A 14,491-nucleotide genomic window follows, 5' to 3' on the forward strand; every position below is an offset into this window, starting at 1 on the left:
CAATAATATGTACTAACCAGTAATCCCCAGAGCTCCCAGGGACTAAACCACCAACCAAAGACTACACATGGAGGAATCCGTGGCTCCAGCTGCATATGTAACAGAGGATAGCCTTGTTGGACACCAATGAGAGGAGAGGCCATTGGTCCTATGAAGGCTCGAGGCCTCAGTATAGGGGAATGCCAGGTCAGGAAAGTGGGAGGGGGAGGTGGTTAGGAGAGGGAGGGGGGATGGGACAGGGGTTTTTTGGAGGGGTAAGGAGGAAAGGGGATAACATTTGAAATGCAAATAAAGGAAATATCTAATTAAAAAAAAGGGAAAAATTGAGAGTAGCTAAGAATGGTTTCTTGGTGGGTTAAATTTTGGCTGTAAAGTAGCATTGCAGAGCTAAAGTCTTCTTCTTTTTGGGTTAAGTTGACTAGGCGTCCACTTACCAGAACAAATAGATCTACCTATGCTACAGTAATTTATTTATTTATTTATTTATTTATTTATTTATTTATTTAGTGTGTGTGTGTCTGTCTGTCTGTCTGCCTGCCTGCTTGTACAGAGGCCAAAGGACAAGTCGCAGAAATTGGGTTTGTTCTTTCTTCACGTACGCTGAGAGAGCAAAAGGCAAGTGCCCTTTTTCTTCGCTGAGCCATCTTGCTGGCCCACACTAGTTTCTGCCCTCAGACATTAGGAATGACTAAACAAAAAGTCACATTGTGAGAAAGAGAAGCTCAGATTCAGTTAGTCTAAAGTGGAAACAAGTGCATTTTTGCAGGTGCTCTTTAATACTGAAGAAAGTGATGCTAATTACACCACCCTAGATGGCACTCTCAGCTTCCTAGGGGCGCAGTTTGCAAGAGGCTGGTCTAAAATGACGCATCAATATGTAGTTATAAGTAGAATCCTATGTTCCACAAAAGTAATATTGCATTTATTTTATAGTGGACATGCAGATCACAACATCCATTCCAAATATAAGTAACACAAGACTTTCTCTTGATGCTTTCAATACAGTTCTGAGTTCTCAATATATGTCTAAGCATTTGTGCATATTAATCCCCCCTTTTTTAATGTTTGAGGATTTGTGTAAGTTCCATTCATATTTTTCCAGGAACCTCACCTCCCTTCTGCACAGGGAGGGATACAAGGTTGCTAGATTTTTCTAACTGAATGTGAGCTATGCCTCCAACAGATTAGGAATCTAAAGCATTTGGCTCCTTTTATCAGCGACATAGAAATACCTGCTTGGGTCTCCTATTAGAGAAGTATGAATTCACTACAGGCAAAGTCACCAGGGATCACACAAACTGTTTGGTTTAGGGAGAGGCAGCATGAAAATGTGACTCCATTCCCAAGTCAGAGGCTCTCCGTGCCAGCTCTGGGGTACTTAAACATTCCAGTGCCCAACACTCACCCAGAATATTTTACTTAGAATTTCAAGGGCTCCCTAGGGTTATCCACTGGTCCTCTAGAACCTTCTTTTACAAAACATGGTTTAAATAGAATCCATACCAGCGCCACGGGAAGGCTGAGGAATAAATACCTTGAGGGCCATTTTGGACCTGAGGAATATTAACAGGTTCCCTGAGAGAGTCTAATGTGATTCTAATCTGAGACCCACTTGCATTTTCTTGTTTTATTGGTTATTTTATTTATTAACATTTCAAATGTTGTCCTCCTTCCCAGTTTCCCCTCCGAAAACCCCCCATCCCATCCACCCTCCCCCTTGTCTCTATGGGGGTGTTCCCCCTCATCCATTTCCGCCTCACTGCTCCAGCATTCCCCTATGCTGGGGCATCAAGCCTCCACAGGATCAAGGACCTCTCCTCCCACTGATGCCAGATAAAGCCATCCTTTGCTATATATGCGGCTGGAGCCACGGGTCCCTCCATGTGTAATCTTTGGCTCCTGGTTTAGTCCTTGGGAGCTCTGGGGGTTTGGATGGTTGATATTGTTGTTCTTCCTATGGGGTTTCACACCCCTTCCGCTCCTTCAGTCCTCCCCCTAACTCCTCCATTGGGGTCCCCAGGCTCAGTCTGATGATTGGCTGGGAGCATCTGTACGCTGCAGATACTCACTTTTTTTAAAAAGGTCTTTTAGACTTTTCTTTAGATGTTTGGGGCATCACATCTTCTCTGAGCTCTAGTTTCATGAAGTGCCTGAGGGGCTGAAGTCATCTCAACGGAAAGTCATCTGTGTCAATTACTACTTTTTTTTTTTTTTTTTTTTTTTTTTTTTTGAGAAAGGGCATCATGATGTCGCCCTGATAACCACACAGTTCTCGACATTTTCCTCCTCTCTACCCGGGTTTCCTCACGAAAGCACCCATACACTAGAAGAGTGAGTTCATGCCACCTGATGAATGAAGACACATTTTAATGGGACAGTAGAATGGTGGCTGGTAGAGGCTGGGAGGCTGGGAAATGGAATGTGTGCGGGGGTAGGGGGTGGAGCATCTACCACTTAATAGACACAGAATTTCAATTTTGTATGAGGAAGGATTCCAGGGTAAGATGATGAACGTGGGGTGGCTTAATGACACTAAACTGTACACTTCAATTGGTTAAGATGCCAGATTTATGTGTATGGTACCACAATACATTTTTGAACTTTAGAAATAAAGTGAACTCCCCCGCCCTCCCTGTTTTGTTTTGGAGTCAATCAATGGCTCTTTGGAATCTGGTGCTTTCTAGATCCATCTGTGAAAGTCTACTTAACACCCCACCCCCCCAAAAACAAACAAAAACCAAAAACAACAGAGTCTCGGGCTTCATCAACTGGGCCTGAGTTCACTCTGTAGCCTAGGATAACCTTGAACTTCTAATCCTCCTGCCTTCTTGTCCCACCACACTGTGTGTTATACGGTGTGCTGGGACTTGAACCTTGGGCTTTGTGTATGTTAGCTGAGCACTCTACCACCTGAGCTGTACTCCAGTCCTCTGCCTTAGCTTTCTAATAGCGTCATGCTAACACTACGGATTCAGCCAACGAATTACCTCCTGAGATATCATTTAGATGGAATATTGTGAAGGGCAAAGAAACTTCAGATATCCAGAACAGGTTTCCTGACAGGATGGGCAGGGGGCTCTACCAGGTTAGGAAAGCTCAATAGCCAGGCTTCCTCTGCAGAGGTATCTGCGAGCTCTTGGCACACGAAGGTTTCCTGTTTTTGAGATAATGTTTTTAAATGGCTCATACAGAGTTTCTTGGCCACAACTAGTCCCGGAGAAGCAACGTTTTGATGATTGAACTATAAATGAATCAGAAACATATGCAGCGAATTTCCCTTGGGTTTGGCAAGGCATGTTTTGGACTCAGTTCTGTCCGGGCGGGATACTTGAAAGATGGTTTCTAGTGTTTGTTGGATCAATCAAAGCTTCCCTTTCCCAACATCCTTTCAGGCTGTGGCTGAGAAAGAAGACAGAGAGCTCAGAACCTTTGTTCCTCCGTTACCAGACGCTACAAACATGCAGGACGGATTCACCGAAAAGCTGCGGTCCACTAAGTGTGGGAACAGCGACTACCTTGCCATTCGCTTCTCTTTTTCTGGTTTAAAATCCTTCAAGAGGTTTCCTTTTTAATTTATAAATGAAGGGCTTCGGACGGGTTATTTCAAAGAATAGAAGTTCCCCTTGGGAGAATTCTTTTCCCCTCGCCTGCAGCAGTTCTAGATTGATGGTCTCCCCACAACTTTGAGCCTTGAGTGCTGGAGAGTATTTGAAGGAACGCCACAGCTTGAGAGACAGCACTTCAACACAGCCAGGAAGAATGTTCCACCTTCTCCACCTTCTCGCACATATTCAAGGAGCACTTTAGAAAGAAAGAAGGCCAAGACTCTGGCTTGAGTCTCCCGTATCTGTTGCTAACTTGCTTTAGAATATTACGAATGGCTCTGAGTCAGCCCAGATAGCGCATCCTCTGTACTGTTCGGGAGCTGTTTATCCTCAGGCACTAAGAGTGCTGTGTGGCTAACTTAAGTGTTACAGAATATCTAATTTCTTATTGTCTCAGAGAAATTGGTAAATAAGGCTCATCAATACCGACTTGGGACACCCATAGGAAGACTGCCATGTTTAAAGTCAGAGAGATCATTGACATCTGAGGCGAAACAGAAATGAGAATCAAGACCTTCTGTGCCAGGTTTTTCCAAAGCTAAGAGACATTTCGCTTCTTCCCTCTTTACTGAGCCATTTGTTTTTCGTTTTTTGTCTTTTGGTTTTGTTTTTTTTTTTTTGTTTTGTTTTTTTGTTTTTTTGTTTTTTTGTTTTTTTGTTTTTTTTTTTTGAGACAGGGTTTCTCTATGTAGTCCTGGCTGTCCTGGAACTCACTCTGTAGACCAGGCTGGCCTCGAACTCAGAAATCCGCCTGCCTCTGCCTCCCAAGTGCTGGGATTAAAGGTGTGCGCCACCACCACCTGGTTTACTGAACCATTTGTAAGTAAGTTGCACCTCTACAAACTTGTGAGCCTCAGAAGGACTTAGAGGATAACTCTCAAAAGCATGTATCACATTCTAGGAAACACTGAAATGTTAACTGTTTTAATCCATATAACAACGCACATGACTCGGCGTGTCACGTTTCTGCCGCTACCAAATAATTTTAACAACTCCTTTTTGCCCTGCAGGAGAGGAGAAAAGGAAAGGAGATAAAAAGGAGAAAGAAGAGGAAGAGGAAGAAATCTGAAGGCCAGCGGAGCAGCATCCCTTTGGGAGAGAGGTATTTGAACAGAATTGGCAGATAGCTAGAGAGAGAGAGATGGAGTAAGGAAAGGAAAGCGCCGGAAACTGGAGGTGAAGATGAAAAGGCCCGTATCCTCTATAAGCACAAGTGCTCCTAACAACGGAGTCCAGTCTCCAGCCCCCTGTGCTAGCTTTTTGACACGGGTTTGGGGATCAAAACGAGGTCCAAGTACAGGTACTTTACTGACTCCCTAACTCCCTTCCATTAGTTCCCTGTGGAAAGAAATGGACTTTCATCGTCCACGGTCCTGATCTTTGAGTCCCTGTGAGTGCTAATCAGTTAATATTGAAGCATTACTCTTCCGGGCATGCAGGGTTACATTTATGCTAGCATGTGTTCTTGGACCCCTCCATAGCTAGGTATGCCTTAGGTATGTCAGGATCAGCTGCCTTGGTCACAATGGTGGGTTTGAGGTGCAGTTGAAACCAGACAACCCAAAGCATCTACTGAGCCGTGAAACCTGTCACTTCCTGCTCCTGTTCATAACCATCAGCTCCATCTCTATTCATGCCACCCTACACAGAGCTTTAAGAGATCAGCGTGTGTAGAGAGAACATCTTTAAGAGATTCTGGGCTTGCCATCCACGTTTTTTTCCCAAGGCATCTAAGAACAGTTTACTTTCTTTCTCCCTGTCCCCATCCCGCCACCAACAAAGATGGCTATACCACTTTGCCTCATACAGCCCTGGGACGTCTTCTTCTAGGAATCGTCTCCCTGCTTCCTTCCTCTCTCTCCCTGCCCCCTCTCTCCTTTGTTGTGGGGAAATGTTCCATCCTTTCTCCTTTGCTTCTTCACCCCACATGGAAGGAGAACTACCCCGCCCTCCAGATGCTTCTGTTAAAAACAACTCCATAGCCTTCTCTAGCTAGAATGACTATCCCTCTTCCCCACCTTGATAACCACATTTTTCTGTTCCCATGGAAGCTGTCATTTCTGCATTCTGCTGAAACTCTTCTGCACATGTTTTATTTCTCTGGGAAAAAAAAAAGTATGGGTTGATGTGATTCATCCTTTCATGCCTTGCAAAATCCAAACACAATGCCTTGCCCTTAGTACAGTAGATGCTAAATGTTTGCTGACTAAACACCGTGACAACAACACCCCCCCCTACACACACACACACACACACACACACACACACACACCACCTAGCATTGAATTTACCAGAAAGGACAGGAAATTTATAAAGCCACATTTTGATTTGAGAAATTCTACATAGGTTCCAACCAGACAAAACCAAGAACCTCATTCTACTAATCACAATGAGCACTTAGCAGTTTCAAGTGGACTTCCAAATAGCTTGGCACTTGGGGCAAACTGATGCTCAGCCATAATATATTGTCTCCTCTGCAGAGGCAGAGAAAGGAGCCTGACGTGAGGATGGCTACTAATGATACAGTGTGTTCTTGACTTGCTAGGAACCAGGCGTGACTGGAACACCCATGGAACGACCCTCCTATCTAAGGTCAGTGCTGGAGGGATACCTTTCATGGGTGTGTCTGTGGGGTGGGTATGTGTTTGTGTGGGTGCACATATATGCAGGTGCATGAGCACGTGTGCACATGTGTGTGTGGCTCTCATTCCCTAGGTGCCATCTACATTGTCTTTTGAGAGAAGGGTTTTCACTGGCCTGGAGCTCTCTGAGTAGGCTAGGCTGGCTCCACAGTAAGGCCTAGGTAGCCTCCTGTCTCTGTCTCCTCAGTCCTGGGATTACAAGTTCACATCACCACCATGTTTGGGTTTTACCTGGGTCACCTGGGTTACCTGGGTTACCTGGGTGTTGCACTCAGGTCCTCAAGCTTGTGTGGCAAACACTTTACAAACTCACCTCTCCCTGCTCTAATGCCTGCCTGCCTTTCTCCTTCCCTCTCTCCCTCTGTCCCTCCCTCCCTTCCTTCCTTCTTCCTTCCTTTGTTGAGACAGGATTTCTCTGTGTAGCCCTGGCTGTCCTGGAACTCACTATGCAGACCAGGCTGTCCTCCAACTCAAAGATCTGCCTCCCAAGTGCTGGGATTACAGGTGTGCACCACCACTGCCTGGACTCCCCTGCTCTTCTTAATGTAAGTTCTCACTGTCAGCCACAGCCAGCTCAAAGGAAACACAACACACGGCTTATCTCTGTAGTTCAGACAGCCCCCCTCCCCATACACAGTTTAGCTTGAATTTTCTTGTCTGGGTAGAGCATTCACACTGCCCACTGGGATGTGTCCTCCTGTACAGACAAGTGGTCTCACTAAAGGGGTGGGAGCCTCCTCCCTGCTGGTGGGAAGTGGAGACAAAGCACGTGTGCTCTCAGCCTCATTGTGCACACCTGACCCACCCACCCCACCTGCTACCCACCTGAACCACCCACTCCACCTGCTACCCACCTGACCCACCCACTCCACCTGCTACCGTTTCTTGGTTTGTGCCTTTTTGAGTCTGCACCATTAACATTAACAACAGGTGTCACTTTCCATGCTGGCCATGACACTGACAAGCCTTTGGATCAATTTCTGTGAAATCAACGGGATAAAACTCTAGAAAGGAAACGATTTGCAAAGACCATATGCAAATCCTTTTACTCCCCATGCCCAGGTTCTGTTTTTGCATTTCGTGTGTTCATGAATATGTGTGAGAGTATGTGTGTGTGTTTCAAGGAGCCATGTCATTAACTGTCATCATGCATGAAGAGTGAGAAGGGAGATGGCTGGGGCCTGGCTACAGGGGTGGTGTGAGCATACATAGTCATGGAAACCATGCTAGGAACTCAGATGACAGTATCAGTTTTCAACTTCCTTTCTGAGGAAGAGGATTGAAAGGGAGTGGAAGTTGTCTACAGAAGTGCCACTATCCTTTGGACCTCAAGAGAATATCTGATCAAAACAGCACCTTTCTCCTGGAGAGTTAATCCAGCTGAGATACAAACTTGTTAAGCAACACATTTAGTTCTTTGAGAGAACATCTATTAGGAGTCAATAAAACAAGGCCCTTGCTTTCCAGAATGTTTCAAATGCCCCATGATGTCAAGTTTCTCTTGAAGATTGCTTAGTCCAGTTAACCCCAGATGGGCCAGCCTTTGACCAATTGAAGAAAGGACCATTTTCCTTTAGGGAAATGCTAGGTTCCTCTCCTGATCTCCCCAGATCTAGAAATAAGGATGCCACACTTTAAACAAAATCTCCTTAACTTGTTAGCTATTTATTCACATGGAAGTGCTGACCACCAGTGCCTGGGGAGGTGACCCCACTTAGACAGTAGACCTTAGAAACTATTAAGGTGAGATGTACTCTGCAAGGGAGGACTTCATCCCATGGTGTCCTCCTAAGAAGAGATTAGAATATAAACAAAACATAGAGCAAAGCTTGACCAACAAAAGCACAGTGAAAAGCCTCAAGAGAGTCTGTAACCCAAGCGCAGAGGCCTCCCAGGAAACCTTGCCAGCCTCTTGGTCTTGGACTTCCCAGTCTTCAGAGCTGTGGAAGGAGCCTTCCATTTCTTAAAGCTACCCAGCCAGTAGTATTTTGTTATTTTGTTACGGCAGACAGCCTAGCCAACTAACCTAACACCTGTTGATTATTCGCTCGCTAGTTAGAGAGAGTATGAAGTTATTTTCTTCTTTATTTTCAGTAAGAAGATTTATGCTTTTACTAACACACAAGTTCCTTTTTATCATGACTTTTTTAAATGCTAAATAGTTTTTAATTCCTTTAATCTAGATTCACAAGGAATACCATAAGCTCTTTTCTCTTTAGGCTTTTGTTTGTCTCATACACACACACACACACATACACACACACACCACGTGTATGTGTCTATGTGTGTATAGTACATGTGTTTGTGTATTCACATGTAGAGGTTTCACATGCATGTGTATGCATATTTATGTGAGAGTATGTGTGTGTGAATGTATATGTATGTGTATATGTTCATATGCGTGTATGTTGAGGCCCACTATTATTGGGCTGCTTCCTTGATGAATCTCCAACTTACACTGAAGTAGGGTCTCTGGTTAAGTCTGGAGTTCACTTGTTTTAGCTAGTCTGGCTAGCCATCTTACCCCAGGGATTCCTGTCTCCTCCTTACCTCTGGGATTACAGGTAGGCAACACCCACCTGGCTTTTACTTGGGTTCTTGGGATCAGAACCCTGGTCCTCACCCTTGCATAGCAACCACTTTACCAGCTGAGGCATGGCCCCGGTCCATCTCTTTAGTTTTGGCAGAGACTTTTTGTTTGTTTGTTTTGTTTCTCTCAAGTACCTTGAGAGAAAGGTAAAAATTGCTACTTATCGTTTTGCAATGGAGGAAATAAAACTGAATGATTTATTCAGGGTACAAACTTAGCTTGCCCACACTCGCCTCATATCTTGCGCTGTTCTTTTCCTCTTGTGGCCCTTTGCCTTCCGTCTCTACACTTCACTATGGTCATGTCAAGGGTGTTTCTCATTATCAACATGTACTTCCCTTTCTAGAAATGTTTATCTCACTTTTCCTTGAAGTTTGGTTGGCTTGTTTGTCTTGTTTCTCTTGAATTTGGGCATTATCTTGTGGGTTTCCTAGGAAAACAAGCCCAGTATGGTTCTTCATGGTTTCTTCTTCAGGAAAATTCCCCAAGAGGAAATTGTAATTACTTGTTTCCTTGGAAGGTATAAGTTAGGCATCTTCATGCTTTTACCTCTTAGACTGACTCTGTGGATTCCAAACTTCACAGTATGCTAAATACTCAAGAAATGCGAAAGGAGGGCTTTGAGTAGAGGTAGATTAATCATACTGTGGTTTTAGAGCCTTGGGAATGTAGTCATAGATTATTGTGGTCCTTCTGCTTTAGTAGGATAAAATCCCCAGATCCCTGAACCCAGCAGACTCCGGCTGAGACAAAGGTAGAGGAAAATCAAACAGGCTGCATTAAGCATCCACTGGATACCATGTTGAACTTAAATAGACAGAGGCTACCTTTGTGGACCACTCTAGCAGTTGAATTGACAGGGTGGTATTCCCCAGTGAGTAGTGCTCAGGGGGAGCTGGTGGTCAATTTTGCTGATGCTGATATTGACATCCTGTATGGTTTAAAACAAAGCATGTTCAAAGCATGGGGACCAAGGAATAAACAAGTTAGTGAATTAGTTCCAAAGCATGCTGAGGACCATGGATATTAGGGTAGAGGGTCTCACATATGTTTTATTGTCTGACACATGAAAGGATATGAATAACCTGGTTTGGTTTGGGGTTGTTGCTGTTGTTTGGTTCAAAAAGTCTGTGGTCACTACTGTCATAAAATGACCCCAATGATGACAGCAGGGTCGTACAGTTTACATTGCCACAATTTCCTTATCTACGCTGCTTTATCCTACTACACTTATTTTAATATACGTATTACACTCTTATCCTAACACACCCATTTTACACTTCTTATTTCCAATACAATTTCAAATTGTATTGAATGATAGCAACTTCAGATTACTATCATCCAATTTCATAAATGAGTAAACCAAGTCTTAGGCCAAGAAGCCCACCTAATGTACACTCATTATACTGGTGTCGGAATTGGAAGAGGAATACAGCTCAACCTGACTTCAGAACCTATTAGTTAACCAAAGCACCTGTATGATCACACCAATTGGATTTTCAAAATCTGTTCTATGTTACATCTGTATTGAAATGCTGGTAGGGGACAAAATGTAGCATCTACAAGGCAATGCCCAGAATGTCCCTTGTACAGAACAGTAACATAGAAGTCTTCTATAAAACTGTAAACCTGAGTTCTTGGCATAGAAATGTGGGCATCTAAACCTAGGCATATCATCAAATTGTAGGAAATTAGCGTGCAAAGCAATACACTCAAAACTAAGTGGCTCAGAACTCCATGCTCTGCAGTGTCTGGAGGCCATTTTTAAGAATGTGGGAGGGAGCTCTCTCCTCCAGCTGAGCAAGATACCCAAAGAAAAGAAGGTCAAGGGGAAGAAAGTGACCCTAGTTGTCAATGTTGTGAAGAAACTGCCGGCCAAAAAGGTGGTCAATCCTTTGAGAAAAGACCCATGAATTTTGGCACTGGGCAGGACATCCAGCCCAAAAGAGATTGCACATGCTTCGTCAAATGGCCCCGCTACATTAGGCTGCAGCAGCAAAGAGCCATCCTCTATAAGTGGCTCAAAGTACCTCCTGTCATTAACCAGTTCACCCAGGCCCTGGACAGACAAGCAATGGCTCAGATGCTTAAGTTTGCCCAGTACAGGCCAGAGACAAAGCAGGCGAAGAAGCAAAGGCTTCTGGCCCGGGCTGAGAAGAGAGCTGCTGGCAAAGGGGATGTCCCAACAAAGAGACCGCCTGTCCTCCGAGCAGGGGTCAACACAGTCACCACCTTGGCAGAGAACAAGAAGGGTCAGCTGGTGGTGATTGCCGATGATGTAGACCCCATTGAGCTGGTGGTTTTCCTGCCTGCTCTGTGTCAAAAGATGGGGGTTCCCTACTGCATCATCAAGGGAAAAGCTAGGCTGGGCGCCTGGTCCACAGGAAGACATGCACCACTGTTGCCTTCACACAGGTTACTGGGAAGACAGGGGTGCTCTGGCTAAGCTGGTGGAAGCGATTAGGACCAATAGATAGGACGAGATCCCCAGCCACTGGGGAGGTAACTAAAGGAAAAGGCTAAAGAACTCACCACTAACCTGGATTAAATGTACACTGCTAAGCCTTCTGTACATATATACAATTACAAATTTAAAAAAAAAAAGGGATGTGGGAAGGGGACGAAGAGGGGGCAGTAAGTGGGAAGTAAAGGGAATAAGTAAAAATAAAATAATATTCTTAAAAAGAATCATAGTCTTCTGTATATAGTCACATTGCAGAAATACGGCTCTCTAGCACATTTTAACTGCTAATAATACAGACAAAAGAAACTCAATCATTTAAGCAAGGTTTTCCCCAGGGAATACAGTGGCCTTTACAAGGTGGCACCTGAGCTGCTCTCATATTTATCATAAATATTTGTAATGTCATGGCACCTGTATTTCAAGTGATTTTTTCAATTTGAAACTTCAGGATATCTCTTAGTTTTGTTGGGTATCAGAATAAATACCGTTGTCAGATACCCGAGAGAGACAAAATGACAGAAATTCATGACAAGGCTTTTGGATTTTCAAATGCGCTGTGTGGTCCTTGAGACTTTAAAGCCACCGATAAAGCATTTCTATTTGAATAGTGTAATACCCTGTCACATAATAACGGTTCCATTTTAAAGAGTTGCCTAAGTCAACACATTCACCTCACACAATTTGCCCAAATCTGGGAGTAAGGTGAGAAAAGATAAGATACAAAAGAAACTTGAATATCTCTTCATAGTCAGAATTCTTAAGGACATTTTCCCCTTCTGTTTTTAGCATCACTGTGTGCTGTGTTTAGTGCACCTCAGGTGGCCAGAGAAGAATAACAATTAGAAACCAACTCTTGTAAGTCATGTCTAGTGTATGCATTTGATTCTCTAGAAGCCCATGCCCAACATGGTCTACTATTATCCAGAGTGAGCCAATGAACAGATTCCGTGTTGATTCGCATCTCCTTGCCGCAAGCCTTACAGACTCTCTATACAACCAAACCCAGTCCTTGTTTTTACCCTTTCCATTTTCAAGTTATTTTTCACTTGTAACTACAGCTTCCCCCAACCCCCACTCCGAGTCCACCTCCCCCAGAGCAGAGAACAGCTTTTGATTTCAGGTTTTGCCTTTCCTGTTTCTTTAAGTCAGAAACTTCCAAAGGCTCCTAAGAGCCGGCTTCAGCAGGCATCCAGGGCTCCCGGTGCCTCCACTGCAGTGAAGTCTGCTGCGAGAGGATATCCTGGTCTACAACACATCACCAGATCCAGACCAGTCCTCAAAGATAGACTACGTGACAAATCAGGGACATACTAGGAACTGGGCTCGAAGATTTTAAAACCAAATCAATTGATGCTGGCATTTCCTCCAAAAGAAAAACTCCTCTAAACCATGCAAAGTGTAAAGCTAATACAAAAGAAATCCACAAAAAGCACCAAAATGATTTCAGATTCCTGCGCCTACCTTAAAGACAGCCTAGATCTCTGGACTGACACACACACATCCACACCGGGTCTGCTCTCTAGCTCTTCAACAGCTGTGCTTTTACAGAGCGAGCCACAATCTCCCCAGGGGCTGAGCTCCGCAAACACACACGCTACACAAACAGCTTTGCAGTGCCAGGCAGCCAGCCCCCTTCCTTCCCCTTCCCCCGCATTGCCAGAGCCTGGCCACTGACCAGCTCCCTTGTCGAGAAGTTGGGGGACTGATCTAGCTCACCCCACAGAAGGTGGCCATGCATCTCGGCAGCAGGGGGCCACTGAATCCCCCTTTCAAAGCTCAGATACCAACCACTCCCAAACCCCCAGCCTCATTAGAATCCCAGAAGAGCAGGCAGACAGATAGCTTCCTGTGTGGAGCCACCCAGACCCCGCAGGGTGGTGGCACCTACCCACCCCGCCCCCGAGGCTAGACGCGGTCACCTCTTACCTTCACAGAGTCCGAGGTCTCCAAGGAGTCCAGCTTTTCACTGGAATTGGGAGGCCACCGGTTTGGGAAGGAAGGGACATTTCGAAGTGAAACAGAAAGTAGTCTGGGGATCCAACCCAGACCCTGGACCTGCACTTGACCGCCTCTAAGCTCTGTGAATCTTCAGACTCAGCCGCCAGGCAGCTCAGCTCCGCTGGCTCAGCTTGGGAGGATCCCAAGGACTCAACCATCGAGAAGTCTGGAACTCTCAGTCACCGCCTGAGCTGCAGCTTTTTTTTTTTTTTTTTTTTTTTTTTGAATATTTGTTGAGCGTTTTAATATGCAGTTTGTCTCTTTCTAAAGGGAATTAGCAATTCCATCCCCCGACTCTCCTGGCTACACTACATAATTTAAACTGATCCAACAGCAACCCTCTACCACCTTAAGTCCCCAGCCCAAGCCCCACGCACCATCTATATCCTCAGAGACACTCAAAACACCAGACTAGGATGATTAACCTTTCCAGAATTTTCGCTTGGGGACTGCCTTTCTGAATGGGTAGAGAATCTTCTAAACGCCGGTGCTGGACAAAGAGCGATTTCTCAGGATGTAACTACTGTAGCTTTCTTGAGATAAGGTAGTGAAGGGTTTCAGATAAGTGTCTGAACCCAGAGTTGAAAAGCCTCATATAGCTTTATAACACATGCACAAATTATAAGAGCTGTAGTGTTTGTTACTGTTGCCACATTTCTTAATTGTTGTAGTCAAAAAGGTAGTTGGACTTGAGGGGTCTTTAGCCACCTCCCTAACACCCCCTCCCCTAATCCTGATTTGTCCCCACTCTTCCCCAACCACTTCAAAGACATGTGGTGACCAAGAAAAAGCCCCTAGCTGGGTATGGAAAGTGAAACCTTAACCTTTGACCCCACTCCATTCTGTTCCAATTTACCTGATTTACATACGTCTTTGTCTTGCTGAATGGTACCTGCTGAGGGGCCACAGAGAAAGGTCTGAGTATGTAGAGGCTCTTTGCAAAAGTCGGATGAGTATATCGCAGAGATCAGATTCACAAAACCCCAGTCTGTTGGTTTAGTTCACAAGCTGCCAAGATGATTTTTATGCACAGTGGACTCTAGTCCCTCCAGTCTCCAAGTTAGCTGAGCCTTGCTGAAGCTCTGGGGTGGACTTGAAAAGGATTCTTGCTTTTCTTTGGGAATAGCCAGGATCTGCAGTCTCTTTAGTTCTCTCCATTACCCTCCATCCATGTCTCCCAAGGGAGACGGAT

At 44.8% G+C, this 14,491-nt stretch overlaps 1 protein-coding gene across 1 annotated transcript in view; it reads right to left on the bottom strand.

Annotated features, from left to right (window-relative positions):
* The window catches only part of Phactr1 (phosphatase and actin regulator 1), a 276,311-nt gene extending 262,897 nt beyond the window's left edge, over positions 1 to 13,414 (bottom strand). Inside the window, exon 1 of the mRNA XM_052157236.1 lies at positions 13,228 to 13,414. The gene's annotated coding sequence lies outside the window, so the exon portion shown is untranslated. The remainder of the gene's footprint in view (positions 1 to 13,227) is intronic.
* Between the last annotated feature and the right edge of the window lie 1,077 nt (positions 13,415 to 14,491).

Source organism: Apodemus sylvaticus, chromosome 14 (genome assembly GCF_947179515.1).
Source record: "Apodemus sylvaticus chromosome 14, mApoSyl1.1, whole genome shotgun sequence".
Classification (NCBI taxonomy): Eukaryota; Metazoa; Chordata; class Mammalia; order Rodentia; family Muridae; genus Apodemus; species Apodemus sylvaticus.